We start from the raw sequence: 15,143 nt of genomic DNA, 5'->3' as shown, positions 1-15,143 counted from the left end.
AGCCCAGTGAGGTTAGGAGGTGAGCTCATTGCCTCCAAACGGAGCATCCCCAGAATGGCACTGAGAGCTGGGCCCATGTGGACTAGAAGGACAATGGAGGAGGTTACACAGCAAAGCCAAAGGGGCTTCGGGTCCCCGGTGCTGCAGCTGGTGCACTGCAAGTACAGGCTTCTCTATCGCTGATGGGCATATGCAGGGATTGCCTTGTACCTGAGTCCACAGGGACCATAAAATGGAGGTCCACAGAGATGCTGAAGGGGCACCAGGTTGCTGAGCTGCTGCAGCTGTCACCAGCCAGCTGGCAGAGTGGCCAGAACATGGCTCCAGTTCCCAGACTGCCTTAAAGACTGATTAGGTGAACCAAGGCTGGGCTGCCTGGCCCCAAAGGGGCAGACTGCATGTGCAGCCTGCCTTCTCCCATGGATTGTGCAGTGTACAAACATGTTGTCCCCCCACCCCACACCCATGGGGGCAGGCAGTGACCCCAGAACAGAGTCTCCCTGGGATGGCCCACATAATTAGGACCACTGCACACCAGTACCAGCACAGCAGGTAGAGGAGAGGACAGCAGTGGTCTCAACTCCAGCCCCATGCCTGCCAGCTCCTGGGTGAAATGGAGCAACAGAGACAAGGAAGTTAGACGGGCAGGGTGGGTGGGTCTCATCTGGCAATGCTGGAAAGCATGCAAACACATCCACTCACTGCACATCCACTGCAAGGGAAAGGGCCCCATTTCTTAGGGGCCCCCGATTTCTTAGGAGGCACCCACACCCACAGGAACTACAGAAATGGAGCTTCACGCGGTGACGTGAAAAATGCTCCAAGGCACAGCCTTGCTGCAGCACTGAATAACTGGCAAAAAAGAAATAAAAAGGAAAGACATCCACTAAAACTTTTCATCAATGATAAACTATTATAATTTAAAAAGAGTTTTACTTTCGTCTTGTCCTGTATTTCTGCATGGGGGCCCTCTGAATTATCCAGAAATCTCCAGAATTTCTTCATGCACAGTAATATAAATAAATATAGCTTCTATTCTTTTTTTTAATTAAGTGAGGTTGCATTTAGTTCTTTCCCATGTGTGATTCATGAAAAAGAAATCCTGAACTATATCTGTAAAACATTAAACTCAGGATTTCTTCTGAACTCCTCACTGAAGAAAGAGAATAAAATAACCGAGCAGCAGGTATCACCCATATTGTCACTGTGCTAGCTCTCTCTCTGATTAGAAAATATTCCTGCAGATTACTTATGTAAAATGTTTTCCTGCCTGGGCTGGCTTTGAACTGCATCCTCAGAATTCAGCTTCCTGAGTAACTAGGATAATGTGCGTGAGCCACCAGTTTAATCCATTTTTTACTCTTTCCTCAACCCCCTTTAACATGAAACCTAATCATAATCTCAATCTGAATTAACACCAACTGGTTAATGTAAGGAAAATTGTCTCTATATAATTCAATCACACATTTTTTTTGCTTCTACTTCTTAGTGGAAAACTAAATTTTAACCTAAAGCTTATCCTTCCCTAACCCTAACAAGAAATAAAACAGTAACTCACACTTTAAACCAAATGATATCTGAATTTTTTGGGGGGGGTCCGGTCGTGGGGCCTGAACTCTGGGCCTGGGCACTGTCCCTCAGCTCCTCAGCTCAAGGCTAGCGCTCTACCACTTGAGCTTCAGCGCCACTTCCGGCTTTTTTCTTATGTGGTGCTGAGGAATCGAACCCAGGGCCTCAGGCATGCAAGGCAAGCGCTCTACCACTGAGCCAACTTCCCAGCCCTGATATCTGAATTTTTAAAGTAACACTGACACTGGTTTTCATTCATTCTAACTTTGATGTCATTCATTCTTCTTAAAATAAGTTGCAGTTTTACACAATATCTTACATCGTTTTCTCATCCTAACCCCAACTGTAACATCTTGCCTAATCCTAAACCTACATATGACCGAATAATCATGTTAATAGCAAGCCTCTATTTCACATTCATCATATCTCTTACTCAGCATGTAGGTCTAAATTTTACTTGCATTTTGAGCCTAAATATTTTTTATTATTATTTTAATTGTGAAAATACCATACAGAGGGGTTACAATTACATGGGCAAAGTAATGAGTTCACTTATTTTATTTTATTTTTTATTTTTTGTGAATATACTGTACAGAGGGGTTACAATTACATGAGCAAGATAATGAGTACATTTCTTATCAAGCACTGCAGCCTCCTCCCTTGTTTATCCTTCACATCCCTTCCCAGCTACCCCACACTCCCACCCAAGTCTCCTCCCCCCCACACCCCGCACCAAAGTTGTAAACTTTATTTTCGACATGAAAACTTGTACTTCTTATTGTTGCAACGGGTCCACCTGTATCCTTAAACGACTTGTTTTTCCACATCTCCTCCACAAATTCTACCGACATCAAATATAGTGAAAGCAGGGGTTATACTGTGGGGGAGGGACATACAAAGCAACAAAGAAATAATCTTATAAATGCGTTAGAAACAAATGCATGAAAGAAAAAAAAACATTTAAATACATATCTTAGGTTTCATTTTCCTAATAACACATTATCTGACCTTTTCCACTTGACTCATACATATACTAGATATTGCAAATAAGTGAAACCATGGGGCCTATGTTTCTTTGGGCCTGGCTTACTTCGCTTAATAATTTTTTCCAAGTCTTTCCATTTCCTAACAAATGGGGCAATGTCATTCTTTCTGATGGAGGCATAGAATTCCATTGTGTATATACACCACATCTTCTTGATCCATTCACCTACTGAGGGGCATCTGGGTTGGTTCCATATCTTAGCTATGGTAAATAATGCTGCAATAAACATAGTTGTGCTGGTAGCTTTAGTGTGGTCTTGTTTGTAAACATTTGGGTAAATGCCCAAAAGTGGGATTGCTTGGTCATAGGGGAGCTCTGTGTGGAGTCTTTAGAGGAACCTCCATACTGCTTTCCAAAGTGGTTGAACAAGTTTACACTCCCACCAGCAATGAAGTAAGGTTCCCTTCTCTCCACATGCCCTCCAGCATCTGTTGTTGTTAGAGTTCTTGGTTATAGCCATTCTAACTTGGGTGAGGTGGTATCTCAATGTTGTTTTGATTTGCATTCCTTTTATGGCTAGAGAGGTTGAGCATTTCTTCATGTGTCTATTGGCCATCCTTCTTTCTTCTTCACAGAAGTTTCTCTTTAAGTAATTAGCCCACTTATTTATTGGACAATTGTTTCTTTGAGGATTTGTTGTTGGGGGATTTAATTTTTTGAGTTCCAAGTATATTTTAGATATGAGACCCTTGTCTGTTGTATGGCTAGTAAAGATCTTTTCCTAATCTGTGAGCTTTCTATTGATCTTGCTAGCTATGTCATTTGCCATGCAGAAGCTCTGCAACTTCATGCAATCCAATTTGTCCAACCTTCCTTTGATTTGTTGTGTTTCCGGGTCTCTATTAAGAAAATTTCAGCCTGAGCTAAAGAGATGTAGGGTTTCTTCTATTCCATCCTGTAATGTTTTCAGAGAGTCTGCTTTGACTCTGAGGTCTTTGATCCATTTGGAGTTGATTCTGGTGCAGGGTGATATATAAGGATCTAGCTTTAGTTTTCTAGAGGTAGTTAACCAATTTTGCCACCACCATTTACTGAAGAGGCTGACTTTCTTCCATTCTATTATTTTAGCTCCCTTATCGAAGATTAGTTGGCCATAGGACATTTCAAACTGTCACTGGAACCACAAGTATTAACATCACAGCATCTCACCACAACTGATTTCTGCTCCTACACTTAATGGTCGAGACAATAACCTAATTCTAGAAAAACAAATCACAACCGAAGACCAAACCAACACCTGACAAATCAACCAAGAACATAGAGAGACATCTATTAAGATCATAGCTCCCCCAAAAAGAAAATCTCCAAATGGAAAGAACAAATGAGAAAATACAAGAAAAGTGATGTCAAGCTAGTATAATTCACACAGTAAATAATCAGGCATTAGAACAGACAATCAAGTACCTAGAAGGTAGTTACAAGGACTTAGAAGATAGTTACATATACAGCTGAAAATTGTGATTAATGGAAAGATGGAAAACCTCTACAAGGAAATTTGAGAACAAGATGAGACCAACCAAAGTTTAGCTAAATAATTCACGGATACTACAAACAGAAAGATAAATAAATTCTGAGAAGACAAGGGAGTCCAAGACTAAAATTGATGCCTCGTTAAAAGATATGAGAGAAGACACAGCTAAGAAACAACCCTTGCAACTCCCCCTCTCCCCAAAAAATGTACACAAAGTCCATACAAGACCTAAAGCAAAGTATTAATAAAGAGATAGAACCCCTAAAATTGACCTAATTTTGTCTTCTAATTTGAAGACAGGGAAATCAAAAACAAAATAGAAAGTCTCCACAGGAAATAGATGACATAGAAGAAAATCTCAGGGTCAAAGACAGAGTAGACATAATTAGAAAAAGGAAATAATCATTTAGAACAAATCCAATAGATAAGAAATGATCTTTCCAGAACTTCAAGACTCAGTTAGAAGATCAAATTTCGGGGAGATAGGTATCAAGAAGGAGAAGAGCAGGAAACTAAATGAATGGGAAACCTATTACAGAATTCTACCAGAGATCATGACAAACATCCAAAGAGATAGGCTCATTCAGAGAAGAGAAGTCTTTAGAAACCAAACAGAATTCAAGAAATGAACAATCCACCACCACATCATAATCCATTAGAGGATCAATAAAGATCAAGGAAAGCATTATTAAAGCTGCCATAGAGAAAAGATTGATTATTTATAAAGGATATACAGTCAGAATAAATACCGATTTCTTAACTGATATGGTAAAAAGGAGAGCCTGGCATGATGTATTACAAACAGTAAGGGTAAACAACTACCAACCGTGAATATGGTCCCAAGCCAAACTCTCCTTTACATTTAAAGAATATTTAAACATATTTCATGACAAAGAAAACTTGAAACAATGTACCTCCACCAAATCAGTAGGATAGAAGTTAATCAAATGGATCCTACTTAGAGAAGATCAAGAATAAGAGGAACTGGTTATATTAATTTTTTTTTATTGTTGTTCCAGGGGCTTGAAGTCTGCGCTTGGACACTGTCCCTGAGCTCTTCAACTCAAGGTGAGTGCTCTATCTCTTGAGCCACAGTGTCACTTCTGTTTTTCTGGTTGGTAAATGGATATGAGAGTCTCAGGGACTTTCCTTCATAGGCTGTTTTTGAACTGCAGTCCTCAGATCTCAGCTTCCTGAGTAGCTAGGATTACAGCTGTGAGCCAGTGGCCCCAGGCTAAAAATGGGGGATTTTTAGAAAAGAAAATCCACCTCTTCACTTGTGTCTAAACCTCAGATATCACTAATAGAACACTTCACATTCAACTCATTTCATCAGACATTTGTAAATTTTCTCTTTTAGTTCATGTAGGAATACAACAGTCAGTATCAACTCAGCTGTGGGACTGAATCAATTGTATGGAAATTGCTAGCACCTAAATCAAGAAATGTTACATCAAAACAAATTTGACCCACTTTTGGAATAATTGTTTTCTCTTTTTATTACAAATCTTTGCTTGATTACTTCCTAATGTGAGTGATGACATTTTCACTCTTCAGCCTTCATCCACATGTGGTCAAATATTTAAGAATTCAAAGATTTCCATTGATAATTTATTAGGCTGACCTCTAAGAAAATGTGGATTTCTGGAATTTGGTCTGCTGTCTTGTTCTTACACACACAGGCTTTCTATGATTTATTTGTTCTACAAGGAATTCTACTTTTGAATCTTTGTGTAACCAATTTTAGTTTTTCTGTTCAGTCTTTCTGACATTCTCTCTGGAGATTCATTTGAGTCTGCCTCATTAAAAATATATTCATCAGCTAAATGACTTTCAGTTTCTGTTTTTCCCTGACTTCGTGTCAGCTGTGATAGCAGCCCTGACTGGCTGTGCTTACTGGAGTTTTTGTTTATTTGTTTGGTGTAGTTTTTTTGTGTTTGTTTTAGAAGTGTAGGATTACTATTCAAGGTAGTAGCTTCTCTGGGTCCCAGTGGTCCCCTGACCTAGGGTCAATGGATTTTTCTCCTAAAGATTCAAAAAACAGCTGACTAAATTCCTGTTTAAATTTTCCCAAAATGAGGCAATCTGGCATCCTTGCAAAGGCATCAATAATCCTCTGTAACCACTTACAGAAATGGTCTATCAAGATGGCTTTTCAAGATTGACTGTGAAAAATGTTCATTTCCAATTCAGGACCATAAAGCAGCTCACATCCCAGGGAGCAGAATTTTGGAAGGAAGGTCCCCTTCCTTCCTTCTCTTATTATAGATCAAACCATAATATTCTGCAGTTGTGGCCAGCATGGAACACATTTTCCCAAGAATAATATTCTGTAGTGTAAAAGAGGACCAACTATCAAAATAAATGTGAAAATACTTGTCGACTAAAGACTGATTTATCTTGCTTATATCTGTTGTTATTTTCATTACTTCAAACACATAGATAAATTATATTGGGATTAGACAAGAGGCAAGGGATTAATGAAATAAACATTCAGTTTACTTTCATATATCCAATATAATACACTTAACCCCTTACGGAAAATTAAAACCAACTGGAGAAACAATGTCAGAAATATAAAATAAGCCTCAATATGAATAATCTGGCACAGATGCATCATCATCTACTCATTTGGTACAAAATAATAAAAATTTAATTAATGAATATGACGTTTAAGTATAATCTGAAATAGTCCTCCTGTATATGATTGTATATAATTTTTAGATGTCACCGAGCAGGAATTTAACATGCATGTAGAATTCAAATTTCCACCATTTAAGCTAGATGAGATGAGTAATCCCTCCTGTATTGTGTGGTGTGAATTTCACCACAATGCTGAACTCTTCCACCTAATACTGAGACATGTGCAATAATTTATTATTTCATATTAAAATGAGTGCTGAGTACAAGATACTTTGAATTATTACATTAATTCGCAGAAATGAAACAATAATGATATATTATTTGTTTAAATTCTAATGCTTCTAATTTCACAATTCATGAAATATATTATTAAAATAAGTTTCATTTTTTTCTTTTTTATACCTGGCAGAAATTAAAATTATATATTAAACATTCAATATGAAGTAATCAATAATAACTAATATATTATTAAAATTATATACTACTAAACTCTGATGTGAATTATCATTCTAACAAATTGTGATGTAAACTACATTTAATAGAATTAATTTAATATTTATTAAACTTACCATCTTGTTATTGTTTCCTAACTGTGTCATTTGTTATTCTTGGTCCAAGTCATCTCTTCACCTCAATTGTTTAATTTTCTATTTTATCTCTATTATTTTGCTGATTATGCATTTTGTTTTCCCTTTCTAGTGACTGACATAAGGCTGAAAATCTGTATGCTAGTTTATTACTTCCTATGTTAAATTGCTGCTCTCCACAGTTGTTCTACTCTTCTTTTTGTAGTACAGAATTTCCCCTAGTCCCATCGACTGTATTGCTACTCCCATATATTTTATTTTTTATTTAAATTTTATTTTCAAGGTAGTGTACAGAGGAGGTATAGTTACGTAAGTAAGGTAATGCATTTATTTCTTTTCTAACTTGTTTCCCCTTCCCTTATTTTTCTCCCTCTTCGCTCCCAATGCACCTCCCAAGATTATTTCCAAAATATTGTCTTGTGAGTATCACTGTTGCAGAGGTTCCCCCTTTGTCCTTTGTCTCACCATTTTGTTTTTTCCCTTTCCCTTCCCCAGTTTAGATCAACATATTTACAATACCCAGTGTATCAAAATCAAATACAGTGACTATCGGGGATAACCCATAGGTGGGGAAAACACAAAAAAGATAAAAATAAATCATGTAGTACATTAAGAATAACAACAACAAAGAACATATCTTGGAGTTCATTTCATTTAGAATCATCTTATACGGTCATATGTACATAGCTATTGAGTTATTTTGCTCATCTACTAAGATTATACTTGATGTACACAATAATGCTCCCCTAGGAAGAACAACTCCTACTTACTTAGTTTCATTCCTATGTAAGGCCGGTGTTGTCCCCTGTATCCTCATGTTGTACATTACAACTCTATACCTGGTCATACTGTATATCCACTATCTTCTACATTGTGAACTAAATGCCCCAGAAGTTACACTTTGCTTTAATTTTTTAAAAAAAATTCCGCCTTAATGTTTGAGGTGTGTGTGTGTGTGTGTGTGTGTGTGTGTGTGTGTGTGTGTGTTTACAAAGATCAGAACACAACATTTTTCTTCATTTACAATACAACTTTCAAGTCATTGTAAGTTGTGGCAAATGGGAAAGTCTCTTTCTATTTTAAGGATGAAACAGATGATGATATTTGTGCATGTATCACATTTGCTTTATTAGTCTGTAGTTGAACACTGAACTCTGACTTATATCTTGGCTGTTGTGAATAAGAATGAACTATAAATATATTTACGAATTACCCAGTGAGAAATAATCACATGATTGGTGGGTCAGATGATATTTCAACTTTGGATTTCTTTAGAAACCTGCATACTAGTTTCTACAATGAGAATACTAACTAAGAGTGTAGAAAATTTCCTTTTCTCCCCACTCACCAACATTATTACCTTTTGTTCAAAGGTAATAAAAGGCAGGTTTATACTATCTGCAGTAACCCAAACTGGCCTTAGACTTAAATCCAACCTCCGAAATGCTTGGAATTACAAGCCTTTACCACCACAACTGGTTCCATTGATTTTTTTATGAGTTATAATAGTTATGAAGTAGTATCATAGTAATTTTGAATTATATTTCTCGAATGACTTCTACTCAAAAAGCATTAAGCCAGCATAGAAGTTGTATTAAACACAACTTTGTAAACCCACAGGCGATTTTCAGGGCTTTATGGAGAACATGTCTATTCAGACCGTTTGTCCATTTTTAATCCATTTCCTTGTTAATCTCATCTTTAAGCTCTTTAAACCAGATCAATAATTAATTGAAGGTAGAAAAGAAAAAAAAATGTAGCAACTCATAACATTTTTCAATTTTCAATAAGATGGTATTGCTTAAATCATTTTCTGTTTACACTTGTGACTATATAACTCAATTTAGTTAGACCTTTTACAAGGCTGTAATTCATATATTTTACATTGATTGTTCTTTCCAAAGCCTGTTTGTCTAATTTCCCTTGGTTTCTTTCAGTCCCAATGGTTCAAATTTCAAACTGAAGAATAAATAGAAGGAAGCAAACAAAAAATACAGTTCCTCTCATCAGATCATGCCTGTATAAGAATGAGTAAGAGTTCATCCATCTAAGGACCTATGATAGGACAACAGAAAAAGAATTCATTCTTCTAGGTCTTCTTTATCTTTGCGATGTAACTTAAAAGTTGTAAAACACATTATACTGGTCAGATACTTTTATGTTTTATCAGTTTTACACATTTTCATATGGATTTCATCTCAGTCTACAAGATAACTTCATCGTTCTGTCTCTGGTATTTTTACTCTAACAAGACATAAGATAACCAGTTTGATTTACAGCATGAGAAGTTATCCAACTGGCTTGCTTGGAAGCAGAGCATTGTCAATAGATATTAGTTCTGGTTGCTCACTACATGTAATGGTTTCTGTACTACTTATCACATTTTATTTAGTATTTAAAAAAGACTGCTGGCTAAACTCAAACTCATCCATACAAGTTTATATTAAGTATTTCGCAAGTGTTATTTCCTTTAATTCTTAAGATAACATTTGCTATAATGCTAATGTTATTACCATTTTAGTGTTGGAAAAAATTGTAATTAAAGGCAGTAAGTGTATGGCCCAAAGACACAGTGAGTGAGGAAGAAAATGAGTCAAAGTTTCCAAAAGTCTTTCAGCAATACACAAAAGGTAGATAAAATCTCTTCATTCTATGACACTCTCAATTCAATATTCATATTGTCCAAGAAATAATAGTATACAATGTCTTGGTGACATTGGGTTATCATGCACAGAACTGAGCTTATAAATTGAGGTACAAAGAAAAGCATATTTCTTCTGTCCCACAGTTCCAGTATCCTTTTTAAAATATACTAAAACTTTTAAATATCTAAAACTTACTGTCTTTTAACAATTCCAAAACGAAATAAATTCACATATAACCAATCCAAAATGTTTTAAAAGTAGGAGATGATAAAACAGGCCCCTGTGAAGTAAATTTTCTTCTACTTTATACATTATTCTGAAAGACTTTTGCTGGTTTATAAGGCCTGTAATCCTACTACTGGGGATATCTACTCAGGAGCCTAAGATCTGTGGATAACAGTTGGAAGCCTATCAGGGCAAAATAAATTCATAAGATTATTTTTCAAAAATTTTAATGAACTAGCAAAGGGCCAGGAATGGAGATGTAGCTCATTTAGTAGCTCACTAATAGAGCGAAAAGGACTAGCAAGACCTTGAAGCCCTGATTTCAAACTCTGAGCATACCAACACACATGCAAGTGTGTGGGCACACTTTATTCAAAATTTATTCAAAATACCTTCATATCAGTGTTTTTCATTAATTTCTTAACTATATTATGAGTGAAATAAAGGAAATAAACTCTTCCATCTCAGAACATTTTTATATGTTTTCATTGCAAAAATGCTGTACAGAAGGGTCACAGTTACACGAGCAAGGCAATGAGTACATTTCCTAACAAGCATTGTTAACTCCTCCTTTATTATTCCCCTACTATCCCTTCCCTTCCACCTCCACAAGTCCACTCACCTCCTCCCTTCCCCTGCCTCAATTGTAAAGTTCATTTTACAACATAGTGTCTTGTGCATCTCATTGTTACAATGGGTGAACCTGTATCCCTATTTAAGCATTTTCTTTTTCTTCTTCCCATCCACAAATTAGAAGAGACTATAGACAAGATGTAGGCGCACCAACTTCAAATACAGTGAAAACAGGTGTTATAACATGGGGTCGGAACATATAAAGAAGCAAAAAAAAAAACAAAACAAAACCACACTGTATGTTATAAATATGTGAGAAACAATAGCAAGAAAGAAAAAACCACTTGTGTCACTAACTTCGGTTCATTTCCCTTAACATAATCTTATCTGGTCATATGCTCATAGCTTTTGACCTTTTCTGCTTATCCCAGACATATATTAGTTATTGAAAATTAGGGAAACCATGGGACCTATGTTTATTTGGACTTGGCTTACTACACTTCATAATCTATTTCCGAAGCCTTTCCATTTCCTAACAAATTAGGCGATGGAATGACAGGAGTTTGCCTGTCATCCTTAAGCAAGGGCAATGTTAATCTTCTCGGTATCATTCCAAATTTAGTGTATATGATGCTTCCTCACTGCTTCTCAGGGAGCAGAGGAGGGAAGGCCTTCCCTCACCCTCCAGTACTAGAGATCTCCATCTTGGATACTGACAATGCTCGATGGAGCTGCTAGCTCCAACTTAAGCCTTGGAAGAAAACTGGAGTCATTTAGCAGGTCACAAGAACCTAAGCTGACCTGCCAGACTCAGCTCCACCCAGAGAAAAGTCACCCAGCTCGGGCGCCAGCCATAGGAGTGGCTTTCTTCACTGGGTAATCAGAGCCAGAGGCTGCCCTTCCCTTTAGCAGCCTGGACAATCAATTGAAATTCAGTAAACATAAACCCGGAGAGTGGCTCCAGGCTGGGCTCTGGGAGTTTCTCACAAACTAGCCCCCGGGAAAAGCTAATGTTTGCTGAAAGTCCTCAACTCTACCCAGAACCTAGCCTCATCACAGCATCTCCAAACTTGAGGAAAAAGCCTTCTCCCTCTTTTGTGATACTCAAAGCATATCTCCCTTCCATTGAACTAATCTGGGAGGAGGATCACAAAATCCTGGGTAAAGCAGAGCATTTTTCTGCCTGTTCAAACAAACTGACTTAAGAAACCAACCAAGCCACAGGAAAATCAAACACCACAAGCAGACCAGAGACTCCAACAAGAGGCTGGTTATGGACATAAGGGAGATACATGATTTTTCCGACCCCTAACAAAAAATTTTTTTCTTTTTTTTTTTGGTACCTTTTATAAAAACATTTTTCTAAAACTTTTTTTAAATTTTTAATTTTTACCTTTTTTGAAATAAATTGTTTTCTAGTAACTTTTTTTCCTCTTATAATTTTTATTTTAGGGGTATATGTGTGTGTGCGTGTTTCTTTCTTTTCTTTTAAAAAAAATTCTTTTTGTTTTTTGTTTAGCTCTACTGAACTTCTGATCTTTTCTTCTTTCTTTCTTATCCTTTTCACCTTTTCTTCTCTTTCGTTCTTCTTTATGCGATTTAATTGTTGTTCTGCACATCCTCAGATAAACCCGTAGTCGATTAGTAGACCTTATCCCCCATTGTGTACACACTTAATCCACAAATTCATTACTCAATTAAAAACTTCTTAGACTTAAATTCCTTAATAGCAGTACTACCTCTTTATACCTATATAATACTTTAAGTATTTTTATTTTTAAATTTTTCAAATCTCCTTTATATTCCCCCCGTCTCTCATTATATTCACGTTCTTCTCTGAATAGTTTGTATTCATTTCTGCTTCATATTTTAAATTTTTACTTTTCTATTTTTCTTGGTCACTTTTTTCCCTTTCCTTTCTTCTTTTTTTTCGCTCTCTACTTTCATACTATCCAACTTATTTCCTTCTTTGAGATTAGGACTCAGTTAACTCTCCCTGTACATTCCCACATCATTCTATTCCTATTGTTAACCCACATCTCTCCCTAAACCTAATAATTTATGGTTTACCAAATTCTTCTTCATGGTTCGCACCCCATTAATATATAGTTGTTAAATGTTGAATAGATGTATCTGTTGAACTAGACTGTATCTGCAGAATATTGACTATGCAAATACAGACTTTGGTTGATGCTTGCCTTAAGAAAGTGTTCTAGCAAAAAACTGGTGTTATTTTCATCCCAAATGGGCAGTGTAAGCTGGAAAAACACAAGAAAAATGGCAAGTCCGGGTATCTCCACTCCCACTCATGATAATCAGGTAACAGAACAGATAATGAATAATCCACTGCTGGCAAACATGATAAATGAAAATATTGAAAACATACAAAGGACTCTGTATGAGCGTGATAGGGAGAGAGAGGAGGCAAACAAAAGGTCAATGTAGGAAAAAATTGAAAACTTACAAAGGACTCTGTATGAGAGTGATAGGGAGAGAAAAGAGGCAATCCAAAGATTTATACAAGAATATCATGAGCGTGAGGAAGCTACTCAAAAAATGATACAGGATTTGCGTGAGCAGCTTGAGAATACTCTAAGAGAAAGGCAGGAATGGTGTGAGCAGGCTGAGAACACGCAAAGTGAACTACAGGAATGGCATGAACATCAGGAAGCTAAGCAAAGAGTAATACAGAAATTGATAGAGCAGGATGAGTATACACAAAGATCACTAAAGGCATTCATGGGAGCCATTAAAAAAGAGCTGAGGGAAGTCAGGGAGACCACAAAGGGAAAGCTGAATGGAACCCAACAGAAGGAATGGGAGTCCAAGGAAACCATAAACAATCAACTAAGTGATTTTAGAATAAACATTGAACACCCAATTAAGGAAGTAAAGACGTTCATTCAAGATCTAAAACAAAGCTGCAACAAAGGATTTGAAGCCATCAAAGCTGACTAATTAGAAGGAGAAGAATTTAAAATTAAAGTAGAAAGTCTTGACAGCAGGTTAGAGGATGCAGGAGATCGAATCTCGGGGATTGAAGACAGCCTAGATATTATAGAGAAAGAACATACAACCATCCAAGACAAGTCCAAGAAATATGATAGATCTATCCAACACTTGGAAGACACCATCAGAAGGCCTAATCTGAGGATAATGGGTGTAGAGGAGCACCTAGAAACAGAAGTTAATGGTCTAGGAAATTTGTTTAACAGGATCCTAGCAGAGAACTTCCCAAGCATGCAAAAAGATAGGTCTATTCAGATACAAGAAGCTTTTAGAATTCCAAATAGACCAGACCAGAATAGGAAATCCCACTGTCACATTATAATCCACACAGGATCAACTCAGACCAAGGAAAAGATCCTTAAAGCTGTGAAGGAGAAAAGATGAATAACTTATAAAGGGAAACCAATTAGAAACACCACAGATTACTCAGCAGAGACAATCAAGGCAAGAAGAGCCTGGAATGATGTATGCCACCCCCTAGAAACAAACAACTATCAAGGAAGAATACTCTACCCCGCTAAACTCTCCTTCATAACTGAAGGCCAAATAAAAACCTTCCATAGCAAAGAAAAATTGAAACAATACATCTCCACGAAACCAACCCTACAAAAGATTCTTAAAGATGTCCTACAAATAGAAAACCAACAAGACCATAATAAAGGGCAAGAAACTGCACCCACACTGAGAATCCAAGAACCATAGGAAGAACCCAGTTTTAGGAGCCCCAAGAAGGTGGATAGCAAGGCAGGAACTCCCAAATACCTCTCAGTCCTATCTCTCATTATTAATGGACTTAACTCTCCAATTAAGTGACATAGACTCTCTAGTTGGATTAACAAACAAGATCTTTCTATCTGGTGCCTTCAGAAGTCACATCTTGCCAGTAAAACAAACACATTTTCAATGTTAAAGTCTGGAACAAAATCTACCAAGCAAGCCTCCCCCATAAATAGTCGATAGTTACAATCCTAATATCAGATAAAAGAACTTCAAATTCAAATTTGTGAGAAGAGATAAAGAAGGTCGCTACATACTAATTAAGGGATCTCTCCTTCAGGAGCATATTACAATTCTAAATATCTATTCGCCAAACAACGGAGCACCCAAATTTATCCAATAAACACTACTTTCCCTCAAATCCCACATAGATCCAAAGAAATTAATTGTTGAGGATTTTAACACACCAATCTTCCCACTAGATAGATCAACTCGGCAAAACCTCAACAGAGAAACCGCAGATCTAAACAACTGCACAGATCAACTAGTTGTTACAGCCATCTACTGAATATTTCACCCAGCAGCTTCAGAAGTTTGCTTTCTGAGCAGCACATGGAACATTTTCTAACATAGACCACATTTTAGGTCACAAAGCAAAC

General features: G+C 36.9%; 1 non-coding gene across 1 annotated transcript; it reads right to left on the bottom strand.

Moving 5' to 3' along the window:
* Positions 1–11,293: 11,293 nt before the first annotated feature.
* LOC122103155 lies at positions 11,294–11,400 on the bottom strand. Its single transcript, XR_006146714.1, has one exon. It is a non-coding gene; the product is annotated as a U6 spliceosomal RNA (small nuclear RNA).
* Between the last annotated feature and the right edge of the window lie 3,743 nt (positions 11,401–15,143).

This window comes from Dipodomys spectabilis, unplaced genomic scaffold (genome assembly GCF_019054845.1).
Source record: "Dipodomys spectabilis isolate Male_0828 unplaced genomic scaffold, ASM1905484v1 ptg001944l, whole genome shotgun sequence".
NCBI lineage: Eukaryota > Metazoa > Chordata > Mammalia > Rodentia > Heteromyidae > Dipodomys > Dipodomys spectabilis.
Note: the sequence above shows the minus strand (reverse complement) of the source record. Positions and strands in the feature narration are given on the sequence as shown.